Raw genomic sequence first — 17,205 nt, forward strand, 5'->3', positions numbered from 1 at the left:
CTTGCGCAGGAGTTTTTTAAGTTCACGTACATCCTGAGGGCAGGTGTTCCGAGTCTTGAGATGCACTTTTATCATTGAGTTTTGTTGTTTGAAATTTCCGAGTTTGTTTTGTAAATCCACGATGATTTGCTCCCATCCTATTATGGGAGGTTCCACTGCAAGCAGACTCCCTTCCTGTGTCTGGCCCAGCCATGATTGAAGTCTCCCCTCTGTCTTGTCTCTCCACTTGATTCTCCGCAGGACACTGTGTGTCTCCTCCCCAGTTGACTCCCCGATGGATTGGTAGAGGGTGGCGGCTGGTATGACCAGCTGGAATATTGCTCTTAGTGGCCTATGGTCGCTATCCTGCCGGTTCACAACTTCAAAATCCGTCAATCTATCCGCCAGTACTCCACTTATCAAGATATAGTCAATTCTGAACACGTTCCGGAAAGTGGTTTGTGCCTGCTTGGCGCTCGAGCGAGATGTTTTCAGTGCATGAGTTGATGTCAGTTTATAGCTGCAGAAAAGTTTGTGCAGTGGAGCCGCCCTTCCCGATCCCCGGGGGAGGGTTTCCGGTTTGTCTAAGTCTTTTAGGTTGAAGTCCCCTGCTAAAATGACCTGGTGTGTTTTGTATTTATTTAACAAGTCCTCCAGGTTTGATGCCAGTGCCTCCAGCTGGTTTTTCATTAGGGTCTGTGCGGGGTTGATATAGCAGTTTAATACCAGCAGATGTATTGGATGTTTGGTGAGACTCTAACCCCTTATCTGTAGCGCTTGTAGACCGAGGAAATTCGCGTTGATGGTGGTAGCAACGAGGGCACCCTCGTGTTTTATGTTATGTTATGTTATGTTATATATGTTTATATAGCGCGCGGCTGCCCCAGCCAAGGGGTGTCCCGGCGCTAGCTGTCTAAAGGATAAGAGATCCTTCATCCCACGAATCTGGGCTGGAAGATCATTCCAGAGCTTTGCTGCCAGGTATCTGAATGAGCGACCGCCCATCCGACTTAATTTAATGCAAGGTACAGTGGCCAGGTTCTGTCCCTCTGACCGTAGAGTGCGTCGAGGAACGTAAGATGAGAGGAGTGGACATAACATGGGGGGGAGGCAAGTTTCCAAATTTTAAAAGCAAGGCATAAGGTTTTAAAATGAATCCTCTTTTCTACAGGGAGCCAGTGTAGACTCTTAAGGGTAGTAGTAACAGATTTATGGCGGGGAAGGCCCGTCAGAGCTCTTGCGGTGGCATTTTGGACTCACTGCAATCTGGCTTTCTCCGCTACGTTAGTTCCTAGCAGCAAGGAGCTAGCGTAGTCCAGCCATAAGAGAATAGCTGATTGTACCACCAGTTGGCGGGTATGGTGATCAAAATATTTTAAAATGGGTCGTAGGTTTCGTAAAATTCCAAAGCAGGTGGCCGCGACTTTTTTTGTATGATGGACAAAGTTCAAGGTAGAGTCCACCCATACTCCTAGGTTTTTTACAACATTTTTGGGCACAGGTGGTTGACCCGGAGTCTCAGGCCACCAGTTATTTCCCCAAGCCGTAGTGTCTTAACCTAACAGCAACACCTCCGTCTTGCAGGCGTTGAGTTGGAGGTAGTTTGAAGTCATCCAGCTGGTGATATCTGCGAGAGTCTGTTTAAAATTCTGCGCACTCAGGCCGCTCTCGTCTTTTAATGCTACCACCAGCTGGGTATCGTCGGCATAGGACACGAGTGAAAGCCCGCGCTTCCTGGCCACTTCTGCCAAAGGATGGACATAAATATTGAAGAAGGTGGGGCTGAGAGCGGACCCCTGGGGTACTCCCTGTTCAACAGGACATATCTTGGAAAGTTCCGGCGGGATGGAGACCCTGAAAGATCTATCTGACAAAAAAGCCTTAAACCAGCTAAGAGCCTGATCAGATACCCCTACTTCCTCTAATCTGGACATCAGCACCTTGTGTGAAACCGTATCGAAGGCAGCACTGAGATCCAAAAGAATCAGTGCTGCCTTTCCTCCTGAGTCAAGTATAGTCCGGAGATGTTCAATAACACTCAGGAGGGCGGTTTCGGTGCGGTGCTGTGCCCGGCCCCGAAGCCATGTTGAGACCTGTCTAGAATGGAGTTAGACACCAAAAAGTTGGTCAAGGTGGAATTAACATGGGCTTCCGCCACTTTGGCTGGCCAAGGAAGTAGAGAAATGGGCCTGAAGTTTTCAGGTAGGTTAGGGTCAAGTGTGGGTTTCTTTATGATAGGAGAGACCCATGCTTGCTTCCAGCTGGCGGGAATACTGGCCGTAAGAAAAGACAAGTTGATAATTTCTCTAAGAGGGCCTAGTATTATCTCGCCGGCTTCTCTGAATTGTTCAGGTTTCAGGGGATCTGCAGGTGAGCCAGATTTAATTTTGTTACATAATGTCAGAAGGTTTTCTTGACTAAGTGCCGGAATGATGGAAAGTTTGGGTCTATTAGAGTCTGCTATGTGAGTAGGTTGAGAAAAGGAGTTGTAAATTTTCTTGATTTTGTCCATAAAAAAGTGGCCAGGTTATCGCATAATGCGGGTGAGGTGTTAGGGTTATTTACTGTTTTTTTAGCACTGAGCTCTTTCAAGATTCTAAAAATAGTTTTGGAAGTGTTCTGGCTGTTGTTAATCTCAGTAGCGTAGTATGCTGCTCTTATCCTACATATATTGCGGTGGTAGCTTTTTTGTAGCTGGACATACAGGGTCTTCAACGTAGGATCGTAGTCCCTTCTCCATCTACATTCTGCTATTTTTAACTCCTTTCTTTGTAAAATAAGCTTGTCATTAAACCATGAGCTGGATTCATGAGATCGTGACTTGATCCACTTCGCTGGGATCAACGTATCTAAGGCTCTGTTGATCCAGTCACAAAGACTGTCATACCCTGAATTAGGGTCCTCACTAAGAATAGGGGGGTCCGTAATGAGGAGAGCGTGGAATTCCTCAAGACGGAGGTTTTTCCATGGTCTTTTTCTAACCTGCTGAGCGTAGTTAATGTGCGAGTCGTCCCCAATGGACAGTACCATGATCACTAAATAGTGGTCTGACCAGGTCATGGGAATAGGCAAATCTACATTCATATTGGTGAGGTTGGAGAATATCGGGTCTAGGAGGTGTCCGCCACTGTGCGTAGGACCACTCACCAGTTGGCAGAGCTGTAGGGCGGCTAAGTCAGCAATTAAGGTATTAATCTTATTATCGGTGGTAGTATCAAAATGGATATTTAGGTCCCCGATAATAGAAAAATTAGCGGTTCCAATAACCAGGGAGCATACATTCTCAAGGAGAGATAATATAAAGTTCGCGTCAGCTCCCGGGGGTCTGTAAATCAAAAGGCCCGCAAGGGTAAGTTGGGGATTAATTTTAATATTGTATCGGGCGCATTCACAATCTTCAATTTCTAACCTAGTGAAGGTGCAAGTGAGATGGGATTTAGCCATCATTGCTATCCCGCCACCCCTAGTGTGTCTGTTTAGGGTGTACGTCGTGTAACCCTTGGGGGTAGCTAGGTTAACAACTGATTCCATTTCATCCTTCAGCCACGTTTCTGTTAGGAATAAAATGTCTAGGGTGTGATTGGACAGTAGTTCGTGAATTTCTAGGTGATGTTTCTGAATGGACCTGACATTCAATTGGCCTAGCCTAATCTGTTGCATTGGAATTCTAGTGCAAGACGGTGGCAGAGAGGGCGTTGGTAGGGAGAAGCCACAAGGACAGGTAAGGTGAGTTTTACTCTGTGAAAGGTTGAATTTAGAGCAGCCACCTTTCAGACAATTGAGGGCTAGTAAGTCGCGTCTAGAGTACGAATGTTCACCTTTCTTGGTTTCTCCAGAGGCCTGGGCGAGGGGCGACGAACAGGCGCGGACAGGCGCAGACGGGCAGGACTGTGGCACGACTCCGGCGCAGGTCCGGCGCATCCGCTGCACGCGTCCGCTACGCGGAGGCATGTCCGTTTCTTTTATGCGCTGTGGACTAGAGCGCTGCAGCTTCAAACTTCCCCCAAGATGGCGGCCGCTATGCTCCGGGTCCGTGTGACTCAGCGCCAAAATCGGCCGAGCACCGGGAAGACCAGCAGCAAATGCGGGGCACGGGGTTAGCAACTACCTGGAGGTCTTGGGTAAGGTAGGATCAAGGTGCAATATTTCCTCTGAGTAAAGTGCAAGTTAAGTAATCTAAAATGCGGCGAATTTAAAAAGAGGAAAGTGAGAGCAAAATTCAAAATGACCACACACGCAGGTACACAACACAACCTCCTGGCTTTCCGCCTCAGGAGGGACAACAATGGATTGTCTGTGGTCATGTCTATGCTGCTGTTGCGGGCAAGATTCTCAGCTTTCGTTTTGTGGGCCCATTGAGATTCTTGAGGCCACGATGGAATTGAAAATCGATAGTCCGCCTGCTGGGCGACCTAAAATGTTCCTTTTCGTTGCTGGTACTTGGAATTCGTAGTATCCGGCCAGAGGGGTGGGGGTCAGGGCCCAGGTTTCATGGAGACAGATTAAGTCTCCACTTTCAAGGAACTGCTTCAGGTTTTCATTGTTGCAGATTTTGCTAATCCCTGCTATATCCTAGGAGATTACAGTTAGTTGTGTCTTCGCAGTAGTTCCGAGCCTGACGTACCCGCTGGGGGGCAGACTTTTGTAGCGGCTAGGAATGCTGTGTCCTCCCGCTTGCGGATCCCTTTTGCTCAAGGATGGAAGAGGTGTTGCGTATGACTCGTTGGTTGTTTTCACAGAGGATTCTGATTCCTGTTGGGGCCCTTTGGCCCGCCTGGCTTCTGTTTAAGGGACCCAAACTGGTTGTCCCTTTTAGGACAGATCGGGTGGCCTTTCTCCCGCTATCTGGGGCCAAGACGAGTGGATATTTTGGAAGCGATAATGTCTGAACTTCAATGCCCCACTCCGCGAGTAAGATGGAGTTTTGCTCAATGGCTTGTTGTGTTTCTTTATTCTTCAATCTTACCACGGTGGAGTCACCATATGTGTCCCCTTTCAAGCTCACGAATTTCACCCATTCTATGTCCCCTGAATGTGTCTTGTCCAGGGTGTCCAGATGTTTGAAGAGGAGGTTGCTCCGGTTCAGGATGTCATGGTGTCCTGTGCTGGAAAATCTCGGAGTAAAAACCAACTCATAGACGGCTGCAGGTGCACTCAAATAGTGGGCCCCAGCTCCATTTTTTGTTGCTGGTTCTACTGGAGTGGGCACTGACCTATAGCTGCCTTGGAGAGTTGGGGGCGAGCCTCCTTGCGGCCTCTTATTTTGGTCATCGTTGGTCCTATTTGAGGACTGGGTGCTTGATTAAGGTTGATGCAGATTGACTGCTCATGGCACGGATGTTGCCGGAATTGGCTGTGTGGGCCGTTTTAGCACTGATGGACTTGTTCCGGCCATTGGCTGATTTACCGTGGGGATAGTTTGCATTGCTGGTGGCTTTTCACCCTTTTGGCTAGGGAGGCTTGATAGTGTAGTTTGTTTATGTTGCTCTCCCATTGGTGAGGAGACCAAGAGAATCCTTTTGCCCCAGTTTTTATCTGTAAATATTGGATACAGCTGGGTTGCTTTTATCCCCTCCTTCAAAGGTGGATGCTTGAACTTCAGTAGCTGTGGTTGTCTCACTTTTAACTTTGATTTTTTCTGTTGCTTTTTTAGCTTCTTTTTTGCTCTCTTTGACAGTGGGAGATTCTGCGTGTCTGTTATGCCTGATGAGTCTTCCAGCCTAACTGTTCCGGTGTCATCACTGTCCCTGTGGTTTAGGCTTTGGGGGGTTGTGGGTACTAGTGGGCTGCTAACTGACTTGATGGTCATGTGTTCTACGCTTTTGCCATTGTCAGCTATGTCATTCTTCCCCGTTGGGGCCCATGGTGTCTGTGTCACCTTCGGGGTGTGACTGTTGTGCATTGCCCGCTCTTCTTTGTTGTTTAACGTTGGTGCCACATAACTCCCTTTCGCTAATTCCATTATTTCAGCTAGTACTTCAGGCAGAGAGGCCCACTTCTCGATAAGGACTGAGCAGCGGCAAGAGCAGGCCCCCCAGTTGGAAAGCTCGTGCTGGGAGATCCTATTAGCCAGGGCCTCCACCTTGAGGCTTATATCTGCTAAACGCCCAGCTATTGCCTGTAGGAGGTCTATCCGTAGTTCCATTTTAGTTGATTGCCACAGGAGAGCTTTGTTGGTGGCACTGTTTGTCTCCAGCTGAGATGGATTGTCTGTGGTCGTGTCTATGCTGCTGTTGCGGGCAAGATTCTCAGCTTTCGTTTTGTGGGCCCATTGAGATTCTTGAGGCCACGATGGAATTGAAGTAAGATCAAGGGTTCTTTCGATCTTTTGTTCGAGGTTATAATGAAAAGAGCCTGTAAGCTCCCCAGCGGCTGGCAGCACTGAAACAGGGGAGTCCAGTTGGAGGAATGTTAAATTAGGATTCTTAGGCTCGTGTTCATGTTCATGTTCATGTTCATACTGGGGGATTCTTGTGCCCGGGTTCTGCGAAGGCGGGCCAGAGGCTTTTAACTGGTGGATTTGCACTATTGTAGTTGCGGAGGGGCCGCTTTGGAGGGGAATTGTGACCATGGTCTTGCCAGTTGTGGTGTCCTGTGTCTCATCTGTGGACTGGGGGGAAGAACCGACCCTAAGTTGTCCTGTTGTTAGCTTTGGATATGGTTGACCATGGACTAAACAGGCCTATACACTGGCCTGTTCCTGGGCGGTCCTGGGTTCCTCGCTGGAGGGCGTAGCGACTTTGAGAGTATGATTGGAGTTGGACAATCGTCCACTGTGATTGTATGTGCTGCTGTCTTGGACCGGATCTGGAGTGCCAGGGTTGTGGTCTGGCTGGTGCCGTGGTTGCTGTTTGGGGGATCCCTTTTCTAATTGTCCCTCTTTGGCCGGCCTCTTGTGGCCTTTCGTTTGGGCTGACAGTTAGTGATTTGCTCCTTGTCATCCGAGTTGTCTTACTGATTGGTGATTGAGTCGTAGGGCTTTTTTCCGGAGACGTCACCTGGCGGCCCTTCTTTTTGGCCCCCATGACCGAGTGTCCTCCTGGTGTTTGCCTTACCGCTACTAGACAGCGTTACTCCGGGGCTTTTCCGTCGCTGTGATATTAACTTGCCTTGCCACGATAGGTGAACAGCTGGGGCGGCATGTGGGCGTAGAGGTTAGGATAGCTGCTGCAGGGCTACTGCTACTACTTGGCTGCCGCGACTTGGCTGTCGAGGATGATAATTGCTCACATAAGGTTCTGACCTGGCTGCTTCAGTGTATATGGATATCAAGGCGCTGACCGTGAGGGGCTGAGATCAGCTCTAGGGGTAGACTCAGGTGTTGCCGGTTAACAGGTTACGTTGTGACCCTCTTTATCCCCCTTAGGTTTTGAGCAGTCTTTAAATGTCTTTAAATGTTCGTCAGTTAAACAGTTGTGGCAATTATGACAGGCTGTGAGGTAATTGAAGATATATATTGCCTCACCTACCGAGCTAGATACTGGTTGATGGTTGATAAAGCTCTGCGCGGATCTGCCCGGTCCGGTCACGGGTCTCAGGTCTCTCCTGCGCCGTGCTCACTCACTCCTTCGCTTCTTCACTTCTTTGCACCTTGAGAGGCTGGTAAGAGGACAGAGGGGGGGGCCGGGGCAGGACAGGTTGTAACTAGCCCTCCTGCTGTCCTGCCACTTAGCTTAGCTGAGACTTGCTGCACCCCTCAATGCCTCTATGCCTCAATGCCTCGTGAGGCGGTGCGCAGGGTAGTCTGAGGTGGGGGCGATGCCGTGCAACGCCGCTACGGCCTCCAAACTCCAAACTCTGCCGGCTCTCACTGCGGCTCACACTGTGGCAGCTTCACCCCCTGCGGGTCTGCGGGTCTAGCGGCTCGCCGTGGTCACCCCGTGGTCGCACCACTCTTTGCTGCAGCTCTTCCGGGGGGAGATGAGAGGAGGTGGAGTGGTAAGGAGGTGGAAGGGGAGCACCTCCAAACGCCGAACTCCGCCGAACTCCGCGCCACCGTCTTTCTCGTTCTCTCTGACTCTCTGGCTCTCAGGCTCGGCTCTGGATAATATAAATTGATGATTTTAGAACAATAGGAGAAAGAAGAAGTAGGGTGAAAACATAAGGCAAAATGGGAAGAGAAAAGGCAATAATAAAGCATGCAGATAATAACGAGTACCTGCAACATAACCTAAAGAAGAACATGACATGCCTGAACACACACAGGAGGTAACCTCCTTTACAAACTTGACTTCCCGCCATTTTGCATAATAATCCATTAAAACTGATGAAAATTTGGAAGAGGGAGCCAATTCATGAAAAGGGCCCACAATGGCATTTCCTAATTTTACCCAGGGCGCAGCTGGCATACTAATCGGACTGGGGAAGAGGGGTGGGTACGCACCTTTATGGTTTTGTCACAACCAGCGCATATCACACATTCTTCAATTTCGGGGTAATACTATCGCTTAAAATTAGAGGCCCCAAGTACCGAACCTTATTGGTAAGAAATACACATGTGTCTCTACTCAACACCACACCTCTCTCCTGGAACCTCCTTAACACTTCATCCAGGATTACATCAATCTTTTGTCTATCGGGTCTGAATATCAAAACATCATCCTGGAAAATGGACAACCCTTCGATACCTTTCAGCATGTCTGCCATAGTATGTTGAAAAACTAAGGCCGCCGAGGCAAGACCAAAAGGCATGCGGCAATAATGAAATGTACTGAAAGGGGAGACAAACGCAGTAAGATGCCTGAACTCTAATTCCAGCTCAATCTGGTGGTAAGCGGAAGCTAAGTCAAGTTTCGTGAACAGTTTCACACATTTTAAGTTAGCTAACAGTTCGTTGATATTGGGTAACGAATATGAATCCACCCATATTTCTCTGTTTAAGCAGTGCAAGTCCACATAAATTCTCAATTGCCCATTTTGCTTGCGAGCCACCACTAATGGAGATAACCACAGTGTTGAATCAACAGGTTCAATTATCCCGGATTTCACTAAAGTGTCCAATTCTTTCTCTAAGTACTTCTGAATACTGAAAGGTACATTTCTGAGTTTATGGTTAGCAGGTTGTACCCCTTCTTTCACTTTTATCTTCTGCTTGAACCCCTAAATTTTTGTCAATTCTCTCGACAATACATGGGGATATATATTCCTAAGTTCGTCCACCTCCAAACAATCACTCACAGCCAATATTTCTTCACTTGTCCCTGGTCTGAGGATCATTCCAAAAAGACGTTGGCGAAACCGTCCTAAAATATTCAACCATTTGCAAGCTACATAAACCTTCCCAACTATTGTATTCCCTTTGAATTCCAGAATATCTTTGATGTAACCACATACATTTATATCACGACCTTCATAGGGTACTGCCTTGTGATCCAGTAGTAACAGCTGCCTAGTGAGCCATACTTTGTCAAACACCTTCTGGGTGATCATGGTGATTTGTGCTCCTGAATCCACCATCAACTTCAAATTGCTTTCACACACCTTAATTTCAACATATGGATCAACACACAACTCAGGATTCCCACCTTTCTCTCATCTCTGTGCACTACAAAGACCATATCCCTTAAATCTTTTGTTAAACATATTTTATCTTCATTTTGAATATCGCTATTCAACACACTTTTGACACTTGAATGGTGTTTACTGCATACTTTTGCAAAATGCCCCTGTCTGTTGCACAATCTACAGGTGACACATTTTGCTGGACACTTCCCCCCTTTTGCATGCATGCGATACCCACACCAGAAACAAATATTCTGTTGTGAGAACGATGAATTGGACCTGTGACTAAATGTTTGTCATCATTTTTCTCCTGGGCCAGTGTCTCTCATATCTTTTCCACTCTTGAACTTGACAGCTGCCACAGGATCACTATTTTTTGCTTTTAGTTCTTTCACTGATACTTGCCACGTTTCCACACTCTTAGCAATCTAGATTGTTTCATTCAATGTGGCATTGCTCATTGACAGCGGTTTCTGTTCAATGATTCTGTCATTGCAATGCCAAACAAACTGATCCCTTACCAGTTGATTCCCAAAATTCTCAAATTGATTTTGGCTACTAACCTTCTGAACGCTGTAAGACATGTATCAACATCTTCACCTGGATGTTGTATCCGTAAAATTAATTTATGATGCAAGACAATCAAACAAGGCCTGGTATTGAACCTAATGCTGAGTTTTTTGATTGTTAGTTGGAATTCATCCAACTCCTCTTCCCCCTCCAGAACTGGTTCTGGTAAATGTTTATCATAGCTCTCCTTTCAAACCCTAAGGCGTGCAAAAGTAAATATTTTCTTCTTTCAGCACAAAATCTAATTGCTTTGGTAGCAGCTAATTAGGTTTCAAAGGCATCAACCCACTGTTTCTATTGTATGGGAGATTCACCTGTTGTTCTAGAAATGCCGGTGGTGGAGATACTGCTTGAATGACACCACATAGTGACACAAACTGGACCGTGAGCAAAATATTTAAGATTGAGGGTATATTTCTTTTTTTCCCCCTCAATTAAAAACCTGAAAGAACCAGAGAGGATAAAAAAGTAGAGTTAGGTGGAGAATATCCTACTCTTATCTCTAATAAAAAGAGACTATACTTACATTCTTAAAATTTTATGGGAAATGTACAGAATTAAAATGTGCCCAGTTGAAATATGTGGCCTGCAAACCGCTGTGCAGATCAGCACTGAAGGTGCTTACTTCTGTGCAGATCAGCGTAGAATTTCTGCACTGGCTCTTTCAACCTGCTTACACTCTGGCACAGGATCTGCATGGACACTGTGTAGCTCAACACGGTGTACGCTGAAACAGCTGTCCAAGACAGCGAGAAGATGTCTTACCGCCTCACAGCACAACTATTGCAGCACCGGCACTTCTCCATGGACTGGTTGACTTGCAGGCTGCGTGATGAGATTGATCAGCTGGACTGCTAACCAACGACGTTCAATCTGTTGCACTTTCTACAAACCGAAACAGTGACGCCACCACAACTCTTTCCCGCACTCTTTGCTGGAATGCACGTTAAGTTATGCATTTCAACCAGGCTCCACTGTCAAGGCCCAAATGTACATCATACCGCACTTGCCCTGAACATGGCTGTTTAGCACTTCACCTTTTCACACTGTGCATCGACAGGACAGCCTCACACAAGAAGAAAAGGCACACAAACTTGGTCCTGGTCCAACAAGAGGCTTTCTTTGTTGAATGACTCCTCGTCCCTCAGAATAATGCTTCCTCCATCATCGCAGCAGGGGATGGCCTCCATTATAGGGTATGTGTTGGTGACTCGCCACTCATTGCCAAAAATAATGTTGTAATCAAGCACGTGTAAACAGATAAGTATATAAGTATGTAACTTTATTCTTTATACGGCAAGCCACCAGAAGAAGAGTCCAAGTCAGGAAAACAGCCCCAAACTCCGTTCCACAGAATCTCGCCGTGGGCAGGAATCCCAGGGAAGCAGGATTCCATGCTCAAAGCTCTATGAATACAACACAAGCACTACAGTTGCCCACTGCTAATGATGCGAAGCCCTGCTTCGAGTTGTGTCATGATGTGTCATTTTGAATCCGGAGCTGCGAGTGCTGTAATGTGAGGTTGTGCATTGAGTTGCATCGTGCAGCATTAGATGTGAGGGGACCCAAAGTTAGACAGAAAAGAATACACTTTGATGTCAGTCAGGGGTCCAAGACCTGGGGACACCTCTTGGAGATCAGGACTCATTTCAGGCTGAGGCTAGCAGCAGAGATCAGGTGGGTCCAATTGCTGATCCAGGTAGTTCAAGTACATCAGGTCAACTGGGCACTTAAAGAGGCCTCTAAAGCTTGCTGTGTCCCTGTAACTTACAAAGGAGGTCAGCCAAATGACCCTTGGAGTCACTCTGGTTAGCCTGGAATGAGGGCAAACAAGCCCAGTCTTCCTTCTCAGTGAGCAAGGTGGTCTTTACGAAGCAGGCCCGTCCTTCTTGTGTAACTCCCAAAGGTCCCGAAATGTTCTGATGAGTGGCTCTGGGGGTCCAATATTTATACCTGATGCCACCCTATGTGTGGGTTGGGCCTCTCAGTCCTACCCCCACCTCTGGTTCTGGAAAGTTCTTACCCCTCCCCAGCCAAGGTTCCAAACTGTCTTCGGCAACAAACGACAGGGCATGTCTGGTCTCAGATTCCTTTGTGTGGGCAGGAGGCCAAGCCCCTCCCAGTCATCCTGTCAGGATGGTCCATCTGTCCACACCAAAGCCCCCTTTGTGTTACTGCCTGAAACAAATACAAAAACCCCAATAGCAGAGCCATTCACAGTCATTTGATCCATGACACTGGCAGAAGCCACATGGTTAGGACAAGAAAATGTCAACATTTCAAAAGTGACATTTTCAGAATTGTGACTTAAAGACCGACTTTACCATTAAAAAAGATTTTAAATTACAAATCATTTGAGCGCACACAACAGATCTCTATCTGCTCCTGATCCAAAGCTATCATGTATTAAATGTAATAATGTAGTTCAGTGCTAGTCTATTGGAGAAATAGCCTTAAAACAGTGACAATTGACTGTAGGAGTTTTTCGCTGTCAGTAGATGTATAACTTAGAGATTGTACCTATATTGCTACGATATATCTGTGCTGGGAAGTCTTACGCTTTAATAGTATCTTACATATTTTATAGTCCTTTTGCTGGAGTACATTATGAATAAAAGTGATCCAAAGGCATTTTTCTCCATTTGCGGTCTCTCCCCTCACAGGGTAGATCACACTGCGCTGTAACTGTCCATATGCATTCACTCATACTTATTGCCATGTAATGTGCATTGTTTGAAAATGTTTATCACATCCTTTTGGGACACGTCTATTATCAGGCTCCAACCTCCTGTCCTCAATTTATCAAAAGGCTCATAGTGTGGTGCCAGGATACAATTTTGATTTAGGTGAATGGGTACATATGGAGAAGTGTGGCTCAATGGTTAGAGCGGCAGACCCTGATGCAGAGATCTGGCCCGGGACCAGGGTTCAATTCCTGCCTCGGCTGGTCTCGGCGGATCTTGGGCTCATAATTCCTCGGACCTGATTTCTCGCCTCGGTGCCTACTCTAAGGAACGGTCCCACGCTGCAACTCTGGGCAATAGCTTGCTTAGTCTCCACAACGGCCCCCAACAGCGCTAGGGATGCCTGGTTGCACCCTGGGGATGCCCAGGAGTGGACATTTCACGGGGAAAAACCAGGAAGGGTTCCCTAGCGGTATGAGTACAGCGCCAGGACACTCCGAAGTATCAGTGCGCTTTACAAATACGCCTACATTTACATTTACATTTACATATGAAGAAGTGAATGAAGTGACATGTTACTTCCAAGATATCGTGGCCCTGATGGATAAATTTGTGCCAATCGGCATACTAAAGTAAGCTTTTAGTGGCCTTTACTATCCATTCCATTTTCAGCCACATCAGTTTTCGATTTGGAGTATTGGATTAGGACACAGTTAAGCCTGCTCGATAGTGTATAGAAATCTGAAAATGCAAGTACCCCCTGAATCTTACTGCAATTAAAAAGTCTCAATGTAATTCACCAAAATGCCAGGGGTAGCTTAAATCACTTCACATGCCCTTTGACCTTCACTTTCACTCACACTCATACATGCTTCTACACAAACACGCTTGCACACATACATGCTCATACACACACACTCTACCTACACATGCACACACTCTCACACATACACACACTCTCCTACATAAATACACTCAACATTGAAATCCAGAGAATCAGTATAAAGTTTCAAAAAAGTCTTTATTTCCAATAGATTAATTATCACAAAATGGGAACATAACACTCAGCCAAAGTGTTTTATTCTCACATGGAGAACTTCATCAGGGCTCAATTAAGGCAAGTATCCTTGCGATAATAAATTATTGCTACACAAAGGTGCGCTCCAATAGGTACAATGGGCTCAGTGTAGGTAGTTCAGGAAGCTGAGTCCGGCCTCTGATCATAGATCATAGATCTTGAGTAAATTGTGAATTGTGAATGCTGTGCAGGGTCAGTGATCCAGGTATTATCGGCCTCTCTGTTGTCGGAATGTCTTCAGTGTCTGCGACTCTGAAGACATTCTAACAAAGGAGGCCCTGGGAATTCCCAATTGCATCCAGTGTTAATACCTGGATCACCAACTCTGCACATCTTTCACAATTTCTTTACTCAAGATCTATGATCAGAGGCCGGACTCAGCTTCCTGAAATACCTTCAAAGTGCCCATTGTCCCTTTTGGAGCGCACCTTGTGTAGCAATAATTCATTATCGCGAGGATACTCGCCTTAATTGAGCCCTGATGAAGTTCTCCATGTGAGAACGAAACGCGTTGGCTGAGTGTTATGTTCCCATTTCATGAGAACTAATCGATTGTCAATAAATACTTTTTTGAAACTTTATACTGATTCTCCGGACTTCATTACCTGGTGCACGCGGACCCCTTGCTTCCTTTATAATCTGTACCACAGAGGCATCAGTTTACGACTGGTGTCGGGGCTTGTTGCGCAGGATCTCTACTACATTTGAAACTAACGTGAAGTGCAGAATTAACAGTCCGCCGTTCAAGTGTGTTTCTTGTTGTAACACTCAAAATTGACAGACTGCATACAACATACGTACATTTAAAAGCATTATTTTTAATTACCTTAGCTGCCAGGGAAAGTCATATTCCAGCTATTTGTGCTCCATTTTTTTATTAAACTAATAGCAAATAATGTAATATAATAATAAAAATAGACAACATTTTAGGTGAGTGAAGCCCCCACCAATGTCCTTAAGGATGAGCTGCTTCTGTTCCTGCCACTGATGTTGCCACTGCTGACTCTAAGGGACCCAAAGGCAGTGTCAGGGGTCAACAGGGGCATGCCAGGGGTCTCAGCAGTGACCCCTGATAGCCCCTGATATACGTCCATGAATCTGAAGTCTTGACTTTTTTCACTCACTAGCTTTACTGGAAATCCTTGAAGAAAGGATAATATGTTAGGAACTATGTTCATTTTTACTTTCACCCACTTCAGTAGCCCTTTAAACATGTCTCAGGCCAGCCATTGCAGAGCCAGTGTGTGCAGTTTTAAACTGCCATGTCGACCTAGCATAGCATAGAGAGCCCTAAGTGCAGGGTGGAGTGTATTTAAAAAGTAGAACATGTACTTTTATGTGTTACATGTCCTGGTATTGAAAAACGATTACATTCATTTTTCACTACTGCACTACTGACCTATAGCTCCGATAGGTTAACATTGGGATTACCTTATTACATAAGTGTACTTTCCAATTGTTAAAATATAGATATTTCAAGTTTTGTGTGTCTGAACTCACAAGATAAAAATGCAGCTTATGGTAAAATCAGATTTTAAGTTGCAAGTCTGAAAATGGCACTTTTAGAAAGTTGGAATTTTCTTAATTTCACCATTCTGGACCTCTAACTGTCTCAGAATAATTTTATTGTAAAACTTTATTCGATCGATTTTGTGATCATTTATATACACATATATATATATATTTTTTTTTTTTGGATTCGGATTCGTGACTCATATCTTTAAGGCAGTTGGAACAGACGTTGCTGCATGGGTCTGGTGCTTGGGCGCTGAGGAAGGGAATGACCGAAATGCATTCGCCGCAACCGGAACATATGCACAAGAAATAAATCTCTTCAACCTTTCCCCTGGGTTCCTGCTCTTTTCGTTTGAATGGAGTGTTTCTACAGACATTACTCCGTTGGCCAGCAGCGCATTTCTGGAACCCTGCAACGTTTCTGGGTCCGGACTTTTCTGGCAAGCCTCCTGGCCTTTTGTTTTTGATTCGGTTACGAATTCAGCCTGGACCCGCCCTGGTGGAAGGAAAAACGTAGCAGTTAGAGGTACTTACCTCTCCTGGGCGAAATTGCGACCTGCGTTTTGCCCCTGCCAATGGGATTCCTAACACTGATGGCTGTGGCATACAGGGGACTCGAGGAGAGGCATGTTTTTTTGACATTAGGCGAAGTGCAGCACCGTCCCTGTCTAATTCCAGTGACACTGCATTAGTGAACTTTCAATTAACCCCCGCGAATTTCACCAACCTGCATGTCTACCACATAGCATTGTGGGTATTGTGGTCCAAGAATGATGACGGACTACAACAGGTGAACATTATCTTCATCAGCGGAGGAGGGGCGGTAACCACGTGACTCATATCTTTAAGGCAGTTGGAACAGATGTTGCTGCATGGGTCCGGTGCTTGGGCGCTGAGGAAGGGAATGACCGAAATGCATTCGCCGCCACCGGAACATATGCACAAGAAATAAATCTCTTCAACCTTTCCCCTGGGTTCCTGCTCTTTTCGTTGGAATGGAGTGTTTCTACATATATATATATATATATATGTATATATGTATACATACACATTCCTTCTCCCATTTAAAAAAGGGTGCCTCTTTAAAAGTTTTAAAACTGTTAAAACATCAACCACATAATATATGTAAAGTCAAAAACTGCAATTCTTAGAGTAATAGTCACAAATCATTTATCCATTCCCCATTTTTGCTCATAATTACAATTTGCTCCCCAGGTTACTTTTAACACTTTTAGTCCTCTTCCACCAAGCAAATAACAAAAATCTTGAGAGCACCAAGACCAACCATCTGGCTGTGTCAAACCCAAAAATTCTCATTGCATCTGCTGGCCATCGGCATAACAGCAAACGACAAATTGGAGCTATCCAATTTCTGCGATGATCTGCATAAGCTGTACAATAGAAAATAAAGTGGTCACTGGTCTCTGGAGCAGAGTGACACATAGGGCAAAGCAATAAAGATGGTTTATTTCCCCAGTTGCTCTTGACTGAATTGAGAGGCAAAGTGCCATACCTGAATTGTAAGAACAATATTCTAGCTTGAGGTAGTTCAACATCATCCAAGAATAATTCGAAGCTATAGCTAGAGTTAAGATTTAAAAAAGCTAAAGTTAAAATATCATGTGAATCCATGTTTGCATTACACTGATCCTGATAGTGCCAAAACCTTTTTTTCATTATAGGTATCATCTTCTTTTTAATCCGATTTGGGTTGTCCCAAAGAGATCCCATTTTAAGTTTAATGAACCAATCTCTAATCCCACTTAGCCATTTAATACGTCCATTCAGTGTATGCAGGCTAATTAACTCAGCTAGTCCACTTCTTAAAGGTACTTGAGCATTACTAACCCAGATCCTGATCCAAAAAAACAGAACTCT

This window comes from Lissotriton helveticus, chromosome 4_1 (genome assembly GCF_964261635.1).
Source record: "Lissotriton helveticus chromosome 4_1, aLisHel1.1, whole genome shotgun sequence".
NCBI lineage: Eukaryota > Metazoa > Chordata > Amphibia > Caudata > Salamandridae > Lissotriton > Lissotriton helveticus.